The sequence below is a fragment of the Schistocerca piceifrons genome, chromosome 2 (assembly GCF_021461385.2).
Source record: "Schistocerca piceifrons isolate TAMUIC-IGC-003096 chromosome 2, iqSchPice1.1, whole genome shotgun sequence".
NCBI lineage: Eukaryota > Metazoa > Arthropoda > Insecta > Orthoptera > Acrididae > Schistocerca > Schistocerca piceifrons.
The window spans coordinates 423658275-423675364 of record NC_060139.1 but is presented as its reverse complement, the minus strand read 5'-3'; the positions used below and the strand labels follow the sequence as shown (position 1 = coordinate 423675364).

General features: G+C 42.1%; 1 pseudogene; it reads left to right on the top strand.

The window, feature by feature from the left end:
* Positions 1-1007: 1007 nt before the first annotated feature.
* Positions 1008-1124, top strand: LOC124778062 (annotated as a pseudogene).
* Positions 1125-17090: the final 15966 nt, after the last annotated feature.

The window sequence follows — 17090 nt, the reverse complement described above, 5'->3', positions numbered from 1 at the left end:
ACAGAGATTACTGGCAAATCGAGGTTGAGCTGGCTGACCGGGAAGAGACTACGTTCAGAACACATCACGGCTTTTGGGTTATGGGTTCAAAAGGTCTGCTTTTTGGAAAAAATCTCAATCATTGTTGCATTCAATGACACTACTACTGAACAGAGGGAAAATACAGCAGAACTGAAACCCATGGAAGCCTAAAGAAAAGGATCATATTAATGTATTGAACATAGTATAAGAAGAACTATGATCCAGTGCGTCAGCTATCCTGAACACTCGATCACTTAGTATTCCTGAAGATACTCGAGAAAATTAGCCTCAGGTATCACTGGCGAAGTCCGTCAGACAGTATTGCAGCCACTGTAACGAGTAACAGTGATGGAAGAGATGCCACAAATTACCTCCACGGCATCTGTTACATGTTTGACCTGCAGCAGCGCCATTCAATCTGATTGGAATCGACCCCTTCAAGAGGTTACCAATATCGACAAACGGAAATCGATAGGTGAGTAGACTGCACTATCTCACTAGCTAAGCTGTCATCAAAGCTGTGCGGGGTGCCGAACCTTCATAAATTGGAACGATGCTCGTAGAAGACGTAATTTAAAAGCACTGAGCACCGCTTGTGATCGTCTCAGAGATGAGAAAGTTTTCTAGTCGAAGCTAGAATCAGTGGTAACTTTGCGTTGGGACATCACCCACCAGACGAATGGTATCATAAACTACTCGAATAAGACGTTGGCAGGCATACTGTCAATGAACGCTGATGTTCCTTACTGATGCCTGTCGTGACATTAGCACATAACACTGCGAAGCAAGAAGTAGTGCATTGCAGTCTCTGTCTTCCTCTACAGTTTTTGCCCTATACAGCTCCCTCCACTACCACAGCAGTCATTCGGTCGTAACTTAACAGATGTTCCATCATCCTGTCCCATCTCCTTCTCAGTGTTTTCCACATATTCCTTTCCGATTCTGCACAGAACCTCCTCATTTCTTACCTTATCAGGTTACCTAAAGGCAACGGCCTTGCCGCAGTGGACACACCGGTTTCCGTGAGATCACCGAAGTTAAGCGCTGTCGGGCGTGGTCGGCACTTGGATGGGTGACCAACCTGGCCCCATGCGCTGTTGCCATTTTTCGGGGTGCATTCAGCCTCGTGATGCCAATTGAGGAGCTACTCGACCGAATAGTGGCGGCTTCGGCCAGGAATACCATCGTAACGACCGAGAGAGCGGTGTGCTGAGCCCACGCCCCTCCTATCCGCATCATCCACCGAGGATGACACTGCGGTCGGATGGTCCCAGTAGGCCACTCGTGGCCTGAAGACGGAGTGCTTTATCAGTCTACATAATTTTCAGCACTCGTCAGTAGCGCCAGATCACAAATGCTTCGAATCTTTTCTGTTACGGCTTTCCCACTGTCCATGTTTCACTACTATATAATGTTGTGCTCCAAATGTATAGTCTCAGATATTGCTTCCTCAAATTTAAGGCCTATGTTTGATAGCAGTAGACTTCTGTCGCGCAGGAATGTCCTTTTTGCCATCGCTAGTTGGCTTTTGAAGTCCTCCTTGCTCTGTCATTGGTTAATTTACTGCTTAGGTAGCAGAATTCATTAACTTCATCCATTTTGTGACTATGAGTACTGTTGCTAAGTTTCTCGCTCTTCTAATTTCTGCTACTTCACATTAATTTTGTCTTTCTTCGATTTACTATCAATCCATATTCTATACACATTAGATTGTTCGTTCCATTCAGAACATCACGTAATTCTTCTTCAGTTTCACTTAGGATAGCATTGTCATCAACGAATCGTATCGTTGATATCCATTCACCTTGAATTTCAGCTCCACTTCTGAATCCTTCTTTTATTTCCATAATTTCTTCTTCGATGTACAGATTGAACAGTAGAGGCGAGAGACTAATCCCTGTCTTACACCCATTTTAATCCGAGAGCTTTGTTCTTGGGCGTGAGCTCTTATTATTCCCACTTGACTGTTGTACATATTGTATATTACTCGTCCCTGCCTATAGCTTACCCTTATATTTCTCAGAAGTTCAAACGACATCTATCATTTTACATTGTCGAATGACATAGAAATTCTGATGGAGTATGTTCTATCCCTACTGCCCTTAATTGATCTCAAGTCCTCCAATGTTCTTTTACATTCCGATTCTAATACCGGATCCCCTGTATCTTCTGAATCGACTGCTGTTACTTCTTCTATCACATTAAAAAAATCTTAGTCCTCATAGAGCCCTTAATGAACTCTTTCCACCCATCCGCTCTCTTGTCTGCATTTAACAGTTGAATTCACATGGCAATCTTAATGTTACGATCCTTACTTTTAATTCCGCCGAATGTTGTTTTCAATTTCCTGTATGTAGAGTCAGTCTTTTCGACAATCATTTCTTTTTCGATTTGTTCTAGTTTTCATGCAGCCATTTCACCTTATCTTCCATGCACTTATATTTCATTCCTCAGTGACCTGTATTTCTGTATTCCTGAATTTCCCTGAGTATTTTTGTGCTTCCTTCTTTCAGCGATCAATTGAAGTATTTCTTGTGTTATCCAGGTTTTCTTGGCCGTTACCTTCATTGTACTTATGTTTTCTTTTCCAGCTTCTGTGATTGCTCGTTTTAGAGACGTTCACTCCATTTTAATTGTACTGCCTACTGATATATTACTTATTGCTGTATCTAGTTTTAGAGAACTTCAAGCCTGTCTCGTCATTCCTTAGTATATCTCTATCCCACACATGTCCTGTGGATGTACATTATGTGTCACTATTGCAGTGGTTTCTATTGCGCTCTGCATCCTCATGCCACTGATTCTTCCGCCTTTAGGTACTTTTTCTCACTGAAAGGTCAAGAGAGTGCCCTGAACCTATGTCCGCTCCTCTGCCCTCTTTGACAGGGCCGTTGGCAGAATGAGGGTGATTTCTTATGCAGGAAGTATTCGGCCGCCAATGCTGATTATTAATCAAAATTTAATCGACGACGCGTTTCGAATCCGGGACCGAGGACGCTTTGGTTCGCCTCATAATGAGACACGCTGCTCCTAGACCTCGGGTGTAACCGTAGACTTGATGTGGGTTTTTAAACCTGTGCGAGAAGGGGTTTTTTGACAAAGTAACCAAAGCGCAACTTAAGGCCGAATCGTATCCGTTGTCACTTATTACAAATGAAGCCGGAGATCACGACTCTTCATCATACATGCAATAACATATGGATTCATGAATTAATTCCGGACAGGAACCGGCAATATTTGCAGTTGTAATAACTTAGAGTGAACACTGCACCGAATACATCATCAGATATGTATAACATAAACGAAACATTGTGTGAAAATTAATGAATCAGGCTACCTCCGTAATTACTGATATTGGACAATTTACGAAGCAACGTACATGTAATTAGAATCGTTAATGGTGGTTTCTGTGTAGAAACTATTGTGCATTATACTTCATTAATTCAAAAATTGCGGTTCAGCATCGAAAATATATCAGAAATCTCAATTTTCCCTTAAAAAGCGTAATATTATTTCAAGTATAGTCAGTGATAAAATTTTAAGCAATGGACTTCATTTTGGGTTTTTCTATTATAAACTTCCATAATGCTTTCTTAAATCCGCTTCCTTCCACTTTTCCTCAATACATTACGTGTGTCATTAATGAAAACATCAAATCCGTATAAAATTTAGATAACAAGGCATCGAAAATAATAAAAAGTAGATAGTTCAAAGAGAGATGAATTCACGAAGCGTCTTTTTCACCTTCAATATTTTGATTCTTAATTTCCAGAAATAAATGATTCACAACAGACTTGTATAATGTGACTGGTGGCACGAAAGTCTGCATTCCTCCGATTATACAACTAAAACGTTTGCATGGATAGCGTGCAACGTTATGTAATGACAACAGTGGAGAACATTATCATATCTCTTCATTCCTTCCTTAAGGAATTAGTTCCCGGACGCTTAATAAATTACCGCTCTCCCCTACCGCTACGAACCACTAAACATTCCCCACGCATCCTCTCGAAAACTACAGTTATTCTACATTTCGCAATCAAGACTGAGTGTTCCAGCTAATGATTGCGTCATTCTACCACTGGTGGTTATTACAGGCACCCCAAGCGAAGATTACTTGGCTTATCCCAGCTAACCTTACCTATTTGATAATGTGCTTCATTAAAAAACCTAACATAAGAGTCAAATTTAGCGACTGCAATACCTGCATTTCTAACAGCACAGCACGTAATCGTAATTCTGTTACGTTCATGTAATTTTGCTAACATGTTTGGACAAAAGTCTCGTTACATAATGAGAGTAACACGACATAGAAATATATCGTTTCTAGAAACGCTTTCTTTTGGACACCTTCTCTCAAAGAATAGAACAAAGCACTAGTATCTACATTTACATCTACATAGATACTCCACAACCCACCGTAAGGTGTGTGGCGGGGGGTACCCTGTACCACTATTAGTCGCTTTCTTTCCTGTCCCACTCGCAAACAGAGCGAGGGTAAAACGACGGTCTATATGCCTCCATATGAGCCCTAATTTCTCATATCTTATCTCGATTCTCATTACATGCAATGCATGATGACGGTAGTAGAATCATTGGGCAGTCAGCTTCAGATGCTCATTCTCTAAATTTTCTCAGTAGTGACCCTCGAAAAGAACGAGTGTCATTGGAGTTCCCAAAGCATCTCCGTAACACTTAGGTGTTGTTCGAACCTACCGGTAACAAATCTAGAAGCTCGCCTCTGAAATTATTCGATGTCCTCCATTCCGATCTGGTACGGATCCCAAACACTGGAGCAGTATTCAAGAATAGGTCGCACCAGCGTCCCGTATGCCGTCCCCTTTACAGGTGTAACATACTTTCCAACAATTAAAATGAACGTGAACAGTGACAACGGTTAGAAAATTTTTTTCTGTGCTGAGCAGTTAGCGTAAGTTGAGTCGTAGCGCCTGCTCCGTTCACTACCACCGTCTAACATTATAGTGATAGGTCTAAAATAGACCGAAACTGGAAACCTTACAAAGAAAAAGAAATTTCTTGCGGTTGTGACTGTTCATGTTCGTTTTAAGTAACAAAAAACGCTGTTTTTTAAGAGAAATGTCCCCAGAAATTATTGTTTGTTACAATTCGCCCAATAAAGCTAAATCGACCATTCGCCTTTCCTACCGCAATGCCGGCTGCAGTGGCCGAGCGGTTCTAGGCGCACCAGGCCGAAACCACGCGACTGCTAATGTCGCAGGTTCGAATCCTGCCTCGGGCATAGATGTGTGTGATGTACTTAGGTTAGTTAGGTTTAAGTAGTTCTAAGTTCTAGGGGACTGATGACCTCAGATGTTAAGACCCATAGTGCTCAGAGACATTTGAACCATTTGAACCTACTGCGGTCCTCACATGTTCGTTCCATATGAGCGCACAAAGAAGATAAGAAACACAGAGTATATAAGGTACTCAGAATAGTGCGGGTTTTGGTGCTGGGAGCAGGGGTTCAGCTCCAGTCCAATTTTTCTCACTGTAATTGTTGATAGCCGTCTTGAGTCCTTCAACAGAATCACTGAAAACTTTCTTTCACAAATTTGGCGATCTGAGCTCTAGCTTCGTCTGTAGCAATGTTCCTGGATGCGAAATGTCTACATATACACGTCTACATCCATAGAATTACTCTGCAATTCACAATTAAGTGTATGGTAGATTGGTCATATAACCACTTTCAAGCTATTTCTCTACCGCTTCACTCTCGAACGGCTAGCAGGGAAAACGAACACTTAAACTTTAAGCACTTAAAGCTTCCTGTTCGAGCTCTAATTGCTCTTATTTCATGATGATCATTTCACCCCATATAGATGGGCGCCATCAAAATATTTTCGCAATCGGAGGAGAAAGTTGGTGACTGAAATTTCACGAGGAACTCCTGTCGTTGTTTCAAGAACTGCTACCACAGTTCACATATCATGTCCATGGCACTCTCTCCCCTATTTCGCGATAGTTATCCTTCTTTGAAAGTTTTCGACGTCACCCATCAGATGCGCATCGCATTCTGCACAGCAGTACTTCACAAGAGGGCGGCACACTTGTTACAATTTCTAAGTATCCTGCCAATAAATTACAGTCGTTGGTTTGCTTTGTACACAACACTATCTATGTGCTCGTTCCAATGTAAGATATTCATAATTGTTATCGTTAAATATTTAGTTGAATTTACAGTTTTCACATTGTGTGATTTATCTTGTAACCGAAATTTAGTGGATTTCTTTTAGTGATCATGTGGATTGCTTAACACTTTACATTTTTAGAGACAATTGTAATTTTTTGCAACATACAGAAATTTTGTCTAAATCATTTTGCGATTGGTTTTCATGTTCTGAGGACTTTACAAGACGTAGATGGCACCATCATCTGCAAACATTCGAAGAGAGCTGCTCGGATTGCCTCCTATGTTGTTTATGTAAATCAGTAGCAGCAGACGGCCTATTACACATCTATGGGGAGCGCCACGTATTACTTCTGTCCTACTCGAAGACTTCGCATCAATTACTACTAACTGTGAGCTTTCAGACAGGAATTCACGAATACAGTCGCACAATTGAGGCTCAAGTTCCGTTCCTACCTGTCCAAGCAAAAACAATAAAACTATATTCAACGATACAGAAGATGTAGAGGTTTCAATGACTGGCGCATATATAATTTTTTGTTTGTTACAGACTGAATAAATATCTTATTTAAGAAGAATAAATCATAACTTTATCATTACATTGAGAACTGTGCACAACATGCCAGTTGATACATCTCTGTGTGAAAATCGATGTCGAAACGTTCGTCTACATACGACGGGTGGATCATTATCCGTTCTCCATAAGCCATTGTTCAGTGCATGGCGTACGACATTTCATACCAGTATCATTGATTTTCTACCGTATTCCGTTCGCCTACTGAGTGAAGGGAAACAACTATCTGCTTACCTCCGTACGTGCTATAATCTTACTTATCTCGTGATCGCTTCACGACGGTAGCAGCATGATGTCGCACAGTCTTCCTGGTTTACAGGATTTTTAGATCTATCTAACAGTTTTGAGAAAATGACCTCGTCTTTTCCTAAGGATTCCATTTTACGTCCCCGACCATATCTTTTACATTTTCTTGTATGACCTATAACAATATGTCACGGCTCAGTAAATCCGAAAACAAAGCTAATTAGAGTAACAATGGAAACTGAAGTTTGTAAGAGAGGCACATTACCATAAGAAATTGAATATGAGAAATTATTAGAAAGTAATAGAGGGCGTGTGAGGGCTGCACCACTGTGGTTGTTTGTACTGTTCTCGGGTCTCCAGCGGGGTGCACTCGTTTACAAACCACGACATTTCGACAGCGTTCCTTGCCGTCATCTTCAGGTGATACCTGCAGACAAATATCGTCGTTTGAAAACGATTGTACCCGGCTGGAGACCCGAGAACAGTACAAACAGTTAATTCTCCGAGAAAGCCTAAGATCACACACCACTGTGATTGGTTGGTCTTCATTAAGAAGCATAATGTTACATCTGCACACTCGCTCCCCATGGTGACGCCGTAAAGTAGACTTATGGAGGACATTTCCTGGCATTCATAGCTCATGTAGGCTTCACAGATTACAGTATATAGGTCGGGGTGCATGACCATTGCGTTGAGTGTTAGAGCTGGGCTGCTAGTGGTCAAGAAGACGTCAAAGTTTCCACCCTCGGCGTTCTTTCAGCGGTGTCGTGGATAGGTATCGGGTGGACTTACTCAGCTGGACTTACTCAGAAGCTTTGGTGGTAGGTTGTGGTCAGTGCCCCTAGGTACAGGCCAGGCTCAGTCGGTGCAGCGGTCAGCAAACGGCTTCTTATGACGGCCGTCAGGCGGAACCTCCCTGGCCGACAGGTGGTGACCAGGCAACGGAACGTGGCCAGTACTCCTCCAGTGGGGTGGCGCCTACCCGGGCCTGGAAGCAGGTCGCTGTGTGCCGGCCAGAGTATGCAACCCCTACAAATGGTATGAATAATCAACTCACAAGGGACGCGCAAAGTGAGTAGAAACACTCCATGGACCCGACGTGGACGGCAGAGACCAACAGTGGTGACCAGTGTACACACCAACGATGATGGACAGCGACAGTGTTTCATCTCACATGCGATGACTTGTGTGGCCCAAGTGCAAATCATGGGACCCCCATGGCCGGTAACCAGCAGTGGTTTCTTGCGCCAACCTGCTATGACGTCTCCCCCAGGAGAGGAACTGTGACACAATGAACGATATATACAGGGCGAATCACCTAAAACTTTAACGGCAGATATTGCGAAAATGGAAACAGCTATTGACGCGTGTTTCTCATGAATGGATTGGTAGTCAGGGGCACTTATTGTTAGCCAATAGTTTGCAACAACACATAGAAAGTGTATATTTTGTGCGAACATATCTTTTCTTTAAAGGATCAACCTAAAAGTAGGGTAAAATAGACTGACAGTGATGTTTGTTGCAGGATTATAGTGTGAGTCGTTTACGATATACCGCTCTCCGAAAAATTCCCATACCGCCTCTTGTGTAATACCAGGAGTAGCTCACGCATAGAAATAACACATTTGCATACACTATTGATATTAGCAACGAGACAACTGACCATCACAGGTTGTGCCAAAATGACCACCGGCAGCGACGATGCATGCTTCCAGTTTGGCAAGGAACGACTGCTGCACACGTACTAGCATTTTAGCGGAGATCTCCGAATAGGCTCTGGTAGTACGCCATTGCATATTGTCGGTTGTAGTTGGTATGTCCTTGAAGACAGCATCTTAAGAAAAGTCTATAGGTGTCAAATCTAGGAACCGGACCGGACCGGCCAAGGTATAGGTTCACTACGTCGAATCCAACTATTTGGAAACGACTCGTGAAGACAACCTGTAATACATGTAGTATACTATGCGCTAGAGAGCCATCAAGTTGGTGCCACAGGTACCCAATAGTATGCAGAGGAACGTCTTCTAGTGTCCTCTATTAGCATCCGTGGTAGTTGGTCTGTTAGGAGGCCGCGGTACATGTGCGCCTTCAGTATTCTATCTACGAAAAAACGGGTCTATTAACTGAGGGCTCACTCCCATGTCCACAGCTAGCGTTGCTGCCTCTGGATCACGGGGTCCCGGGTTCGATTCCCCTCCGGGTCGGGGATTTTCTGCGCTCGGGGACTCGGTTTTTGTGTCGTTCGCGTCATTTCATCGCCATTCGTGAAAGTGGCGAGTCTGTATTGTGTAAAGATTGAGAATTTGTACAGACGCTTATTACCGCGCAGTTGAGAGCCCCAGATCATCAGCATCAGCATCACTATTCCACACAAAGGCAACGTCCTATGGCAACATTAATACGTAGTATTTAACAAGGTCATAATTCTGACGAAAATATCACAGTACTGTTCAGAAAACGTAATCTGTATGGAAATGTCAATCGGAAGGAAGAGTTGCAGCCTGGTTCCCATGTATTTTCAATTTAATAACGAAATCGACTAGTTTCTTCTATGGCTAAAAGTTATTAGTCACCTATGACGAATTACGTCTCTTGTGTACGTCACTGATGCAAATGCGAAATCAGTACTGTGGCATAGCCGCCTGACTGAGAACAGTGGAAGACAACTAGAAGAAGCCATTCTCGTACTCAACCTCCAGGTATTGAATGTGCCTCACAATTCGGTAACCTACGAAGGGAGGGTTGGAGTGATGAAAAATACTGACGTCACGTTATCAAATCTTAATGAAATGCAGGGCAGCGAAAGCAAAATGGCTGCAGGAAAAAATTGAAGAAATTGAAAAAGAAATGATCATCGGGAATACTCAGCATACAGAAACCCCAAAATATCTTCCGGTGAAATTAAAAGCACGAGCTGGTAACATTAAGAGTGCACTGTTAAACGCAGAGGAGGAAGCGGATAGGTAAAAAAGGTACATTCAAGGTTCTACAAGAGGGAGGACTCGTTTCATGAACTGAATGAAGAAGAAATTGCAGTGGATAGGGAAGAGATCAAGAATCTAGTATTAGAAAGAGAATTTAAAAGAAATTTGTAAGACATGAGATCAAATAAGGCAGATGGGATAGAAAACATTCCTTTTTAATTTCTAAAATCATTGCGAAAAGTGACAACCAAACGACCATTCAAGTAGGTGTTTAGAATCTATGAAAATGACGACGAATTTGTGTAAATATATGCACTAATGGCATTCATCCGTAGTGAAATGGTGCAAATAATTTGACCAAGACGAGCAGACATGGATGATGGTTCAAATGGCTCTGAGCACTATGGGACATAACATCTGAGGTCACTAGTCCCCTAGAACTTAGAACTATTTCAACCTAACTAACCTAAGGACATCACACACATCCATGCCCGAGGCAGGATTCTAACCTGCGACTGTAGCGGTCGCACGGTTGCAGACTGAAGTCCCTAGACATAGATGATGCTGTTCGTGAAGTCCAGATCTCGCACCAAGAGAATTCCTTCTTCCCTGCCATGGAGCGGATTTCTTTCGAGGATCTGAACGATAGGTAGAATGATCTGACATTTTTTGTGAGGCCTACTGATTATTAATTGGCGACTCCATGGCGTGTTGTGTGCACCACGACCAAATAGTGGATAGAATTGGAAGGAAATCAGCATTGGCCGTATTTTGTTGTTTTATTGTCAGCAAAATCATACATGACATCAAACATATACGGTTGCTTAATGTAATATAGCACCCACAATTTGGCGTGGGAAGTTAGAAGTATATCGTTCTTGAGTTACGTACAATATATTTGACTCCTCAGTTTTAACGTAATATTTTACGTAAATCAAGAACGATATACTTCTAACTTCCCAAGCCAAATTATGGGTGCTATATTACATTAAGCAACCGTTTATGTTTGATGTCATGTATGTATGGGTTCTGACCCAGTGCTTATGCGGAAGCGTATAACCATTGTTGTAGTAATGTTAGCTTGTCCAAAGGGACAAACGAGATGTACATCATCATGTTGGTTAAAGATGATAGCAAAATTGTTTGTCTACACCTTCAAAACTTTTTTATAATGAATATTGTGTTTCACGGCATTTTAATTATTACGTAATGGCATTTTCGTACTATTACTATTTTTATATATTTGACTTCTTAGTCTTAACGTAACAGTTTACGTAAATCACGAACGTTGTACTTCTAACTTCCCACGCCAGATGGTGGGTAATATGTTTTAAAAAAACTGTGTTATACCTCATTTCATGTTATTCATATATTATTGTTTTTCCTTTTCTTTTCCTCTTTTAACTTGTTCTGCACTCTGACAACTTATTATCGATCTGTCTTATGTTTTGTAAGTTGGTTTTTTAAAAAATAATACGCCAGTGTATTTTAGATGTTCCCTTCTCCCTTCGTCTGCTATGTTTTTTACGTACATTTTAAATTTGAATTCCTTCATGAGTTACAAAGGTACAAGAGGTATTTTGTGTTAATATCTTGTAAAACTAGTAATATTAAGTCTTCACGTGACACATGTCACATAGAGGGCGTTCTTAGCCCTGTCACACCAAGGTCTGCTGTACAGGTGCATGTAAACAGCGGCCTCAGTTTATGTGATCGCTCTAAGCTTGTGGTCATAGATTGATATCAGTGCCTAACAATTTTACTTGTATATTACAGGTATGTTCCTACAAACTGTTATGTTCATACGCAGATATAGTTCTGATTTTCAGTTTTATACTCTGATCGTTATGTGAAAATTTTTAACTTCTAGCACTGAGGATGGTCACTAATTGAGCTAAAATCGTCGGCCGGTGTGGCCGTGCGGTTATAGGCGCTTCAGTCTGAAACCGCGTGACCGCTACGGTCGCAGGTTCAAATCCTGCCTCGGGCATGGATTTGTGTGATGTCCTTAGGTTAGTTAGGTTTAAGTAGTTGTAAGTTCTAGGGGACTGATGACCTCCGATGTTAAGTCCCATAGTGCTCAGAGCCATTTGAACCATTTTTTTACCTAAAATCGATTTTGCTGACAATAAAACAACAAAATACGGCCAATGCTGATTTCCTTCCAATTCTACCTACTGATTATGTTGAAAAATAGTGTCATGTACTTACGCCATTAAAAGTATTGTGCAGTAGTCAACAAAATATACTTTGCCTACCATAATAATGTGGTACTTTTTGTTCCCATCATTTATACTTGGTGTGGCACAGGTGGGTCGTGTTTCTATTTATAAACTGAGAAACTCTGCTAAGAAAGCAAAAAATAAATGAGAAGCACATATAGTTAAATGCAAGTACTAACATCACATATGCGCAGGCGGAAGCCATTTCCTCTTATGAAGTAGTAGTTAAATTTTTCCCCGGAAAGGCTCGTCGAATTTGCACAGTGAGTTATGCAGATGTAATAGGACTGGAGGATGGGCCGTTTGCACGCGCGTCGCATAATATTACAATGGGGAAAAAGCTGGGTACATTTCTGCGCTCGACATTTCATTACATGGCGCTATAATTATTCCGACGTCGATCAGTGTGGGGAAGCCGCTAGCGTTCTATTTCCCTTTGTCGTTGAGATTCCTTGAGAGATTTTGCGTCGCTGCCAGTGCAGGTAAATAAGTGTTGCAACGAGCCAGTGCCGTAGTTACCTCCGGCAACATCTTTGTTTGGACAAACAGTTTCCGGTAACAGCCCGCCCAGTCAAAGGCGGCTCGTCTCTGACGGTGGCCGAAAGTGGTTGAGTGAGGCCCGCCTGTGTGCCGTGCGGTGCGACGCGCTCGCCATACAGGTCGTTAGCCGGTAAGCCTGGCCGGCCGCCCCTGACTGCCGGTGACGCTAATTAGGAGCACTGGAGCCGGTAATTGTCACCTCGCGAGCACAAAGGCGCCGCCACACCGCGTCTGCACCTCCCTGGCCGCGCCGACGCCTGAGCCGCTTAACAGCGCCTGCTCACCCTGCTAGAGTGTCGAGCCCCGCGCGCGTCATGGAAGTGCAAGTTTGGGTATGTCACGTTCAGTTTATATTCAGCGAATGACTCAGTCTCAAACACAGGAAGTAAACGACATGTGACCACAGGGGATACGTGAAGAAATAATGCTGTAAGGAAATAAAAAAAAGAAGTGGTTGTTGGAAAGACAGATTCAGTCTTAGAAAAGACCAAACAACCTTTGATGAAACTGAAAGCAAAGTCATGAGCACTAAGAGTAAAAGAAGATTTACCCTAGTGAAGCCTGACATTGTCAGTGAAGAGACGGCGGTCTTAATGTGGTTTATGAAATAATTTTTTTTTTCAGTAAAAGGCTTTTGATACCTGGACTACAATTTACCTATCACAATTAAAGTACGCTAAGTAGTTTTGGTTGATGAAACTTCCTGGCAGATTAATACTGTGTGGCGGACCAAGACTCGAGCTCGGGACCTTTGCCTAGCGCCGGCCGAGGTGGCCGAGCGGTTCTGGAACCGCGCGACCGCTACAGTCGCAGTTTCGAATCCTGCCTTGGGGATGGATGTGTGTGATGTCCTTAGGTTAGTTAGGTTTAAGTAGTTCTAAGTTCTAGGTGACTGATGTCCTCTGAAGTTAAGTCCCATAGTACTCAGAGCCATTTGAACCTTTGCCTAGTGTGGGCAAGTGCTCTACCAACTGAGCTATCCAAGCACGACTCACTCACCGTCCTCACAGCTTCACTTCTGCCAGTACCGCGTCGCCTACCCTCCAAACTTAACAGAAGCTCTCCTGCGCAGGAGAGCTGTTAAGTTTGGAAGGTAGGAGAGGAAGTACTGGCAGAAGTAAAGCTATGAGCACGGTGAGTGAGTAGTGCTTGGGTACCTCAGCTGGTAGAGCAATTGCCCGCGAAAGGCAAAGGTCCCAAACTCGGGTCTCGGTCCGGCACACAATCTGCCAGGAAGTTCCATATCAGCGCACACTCCGCTGCAGAGTGAAAATCTCATTCTGGAAACATCCCCCAGGCTGTGGTTAAGTCATGTCTCCGCAATATCCTTTCTTTCAGGAGTGCTAGTTCTGCGAGGTTCGCAGGAGAGCTTCTGTTAAGTTAGGAAGGTAGGGGACGAGGTACTGGCAGAAGTAAAGCTGTGAGGACGGGGTGTGAGTCGTGCTTGGGTAGCTCAGTTGGTAGAGCACTTCTCCGCGAAAGGCAAAGGTCCCGAGTTCGAGTCTCGGTACAACACACAGTTTTAATCTTCGAGGAAGTTTCATATCAGCGCACACTCCGCTGCAGTGTGATAATCTCGTTCTAGTGTCGATTGATGTCTGCAACCGTCTTTAGATCTGTAACACATGGAGGAAACGTAGCCTAGGATAATTATGTAAATTAACTTTAACACAAAAACATTGTGAAAAATGCTGAACAAAAATAACGGGTGGCCAATTCTAAAAGTAAAAGTGAACATTTGACAAAGCCATTTAACAGTGCGATACAAAATATATTAGTACTTGTAAGGTAACATACAGCTCAAAATGTGAAAAGGTGGTGGATAAGTATTTGACAGCATCATTACTGTAGTCATGCAATAACATGCATTCGTAAATACGAAACTAATAATGGTACGCAGTTTAAAAACACCACGGTTGATCCCGGCGGAGGTTCGAGTCCCCCCTCGGGCATGTGTGTGTGTGTTTGTCCTTAGGATAATTTAGGTTAAGTAGTGTGTAAGCTTAGGGACTGATGACCTTAGCAGTTAAGTCCCATAAGATTTCACACACATTACAACATTCAAAAACCCCAGCATGAGCAAGCCTGATTGTACACCTGTGGAAATAGTTGTAGACCATAACTCGCAGAAAGCTAAATCCAGTTGAATTTTAAAATTATAAACATAACAGTGGCACAAAAATTAAAATTATAAGGCAAAGATCTGTATTACTTCCTTAATTGGCAACATGCGGTTTGTGGGAGGAAATCCTAATAACTGGGATAAATTCAAGAATAAAATCCAAGAAGATCGTGCCTAAGTCGAACTAATTTTAAAACCATAAAAATAATAGGGAAATGAAGTTGACAACTACAAAACAGGGAAGCTGCTTTATATACCTAATGCCAGCATGGCGTACGTAAATCATTCAGGTATTTTAGCGCTGCTGTGTACTTTGACGTTTTTATCATTTGTCTGTCGTACGAACTATCATTTACACATGGCACGTTATCAATTAGCTATATAAGGCAGCTTTGGTTCAAATGGCCCTAAGCACTATGGGACGTAACTGCTGAGGTCATCAGTCCCCTAGAACTTAGAACTACTTAAACCTAACTAACCTAAGGACATCACACACATCCATGCCCGAGGCAGGATTCGAACCTGCGACCGTAGCGGATGCGCGGTTCCAGACTGTAGCGCCTAGAACCGCTCGGCCACTCGGCCGGCATAACGCAGCTTTCCAGTTTTCTAGTTTCGAACCTCATTCCTCTGTTATTTTTATGCTTTTAATTCAGTTGAACTTAGACAATTTTATTCTTGAACTGATACCAATTACGTAATATTTATCTCCTACTAACGGCATGTTCACAGCTAAGGACGTAAAACATCACTGTCTTGTAATTTTAGCTTAAGTCATTGTTATCTTTCTACTTTTGAAATTCATTTGGATGTAGAGTTAAGGTTTTTGAAATTTATGCTCTACAATTCTTCCGCCAGGAATATAACATGGTTTGCTCACGGTGATGGTTTCTAAGCTACGTGCTGTTGGTTTTTGGTATTTGTAATTGCATAACAAAAGCTAATAATGCTTTCGAGTTCTTATTCATCGCCTTTTTACATTTTGAATGTCACATTATAAGCATTAACATATTTTGTACTACACTATTATATGTATTTGTGAATGTTCACTTTCATTTTTAGAATTGGCTACCCATAATTTCTGTTCAGTTTTCGTACACTGTTTTTATATTCTACTTCACTGTACATATTCTTCTTAGGCTGCCTTTCCACTAAGTGTTACAGATCTGAACATGGTTGCAGATGGCAACCTAAACTAGTTATCGTACTTCATTTGCGACAGGTAAATTATTGTCTAAGTATTAAAAGTCTTTTTTGTAAAAAATTTTATTTAATAAAAACTTACCCTGTTCATGGCAGACGATGGAGCAGACAGGCGGAAAAAGTTCACTCAAGGCCTCTGTGAATGTGAAAAAGTGTCTAATCACGAGAGAGAACAAATGGAAGCCCATTTGGCAGACATAGAGGATATAGCATTAGAGTCACACTTAGAGAGGGCTTTGAAAGACATTTTAATGAGGTACATCAACAACCAGCCATAAACTGTGTAATAACAATGCTCCAGATCACATTTGGTACCACACTAACGCTTATGCTCTATCTACGTAAATACTGATACATCTTGATGATTGTATGTTCCCATAGCTACAAATTCAATTTATTGAGTGTTATTAATAGATATGTTTGTTTTTATATTCAAATGTAGAAAAGAATATTGTAATTTCACTGATTCTGAGCCGGCCGGTGTGACCGAGCGGTTCTAGGCGCTTTAGTCTGGAACCGCACGACCGCTACGGTCGCAGGTTCGAATCCTGCCTCGGGCATGGATGTGTGTGATGTCCTTAGGTTAGTTAGGTTTAAGTAGTTCTAAGTTCTAGGGGACTGATGACCTCAGATGTAAAGTCCCATAGTGCTCAGAGCCATTTGAACTGATTCTATTCACTTAGGGAAACGATAGAATTGTAGAATAAATATCTCTTATTTCTATCAATAACTACAAAACATTTTGCTCCTTACACTACCGTTTTCCGTCAGCGATGACCGTGTCCACATGTGGTGCAAATAAAGGAAGTTCATCCTACACTTCCTTCCTCACTTTTTTAATCCACGACTACATCACAGCTTGTGAAGTTAAAATTGTAAGCGCGGACTGTAGTCCCTCTATGTGCGCAAAGTACAAGCGCGCCAGAGAAAGAGCACAAAGACAGCAGCCAGTGTGTAACCAGTTACCGAATTATCGACGATCGTGAGTGAAAAACGAGGCAAATTTATGTGCAAATCATTTTAAAGGACCCTTGGGTGAACGTATAATCCACGTATTGCAACGTAGCAAAATGTGGAACGCTCTAAATCA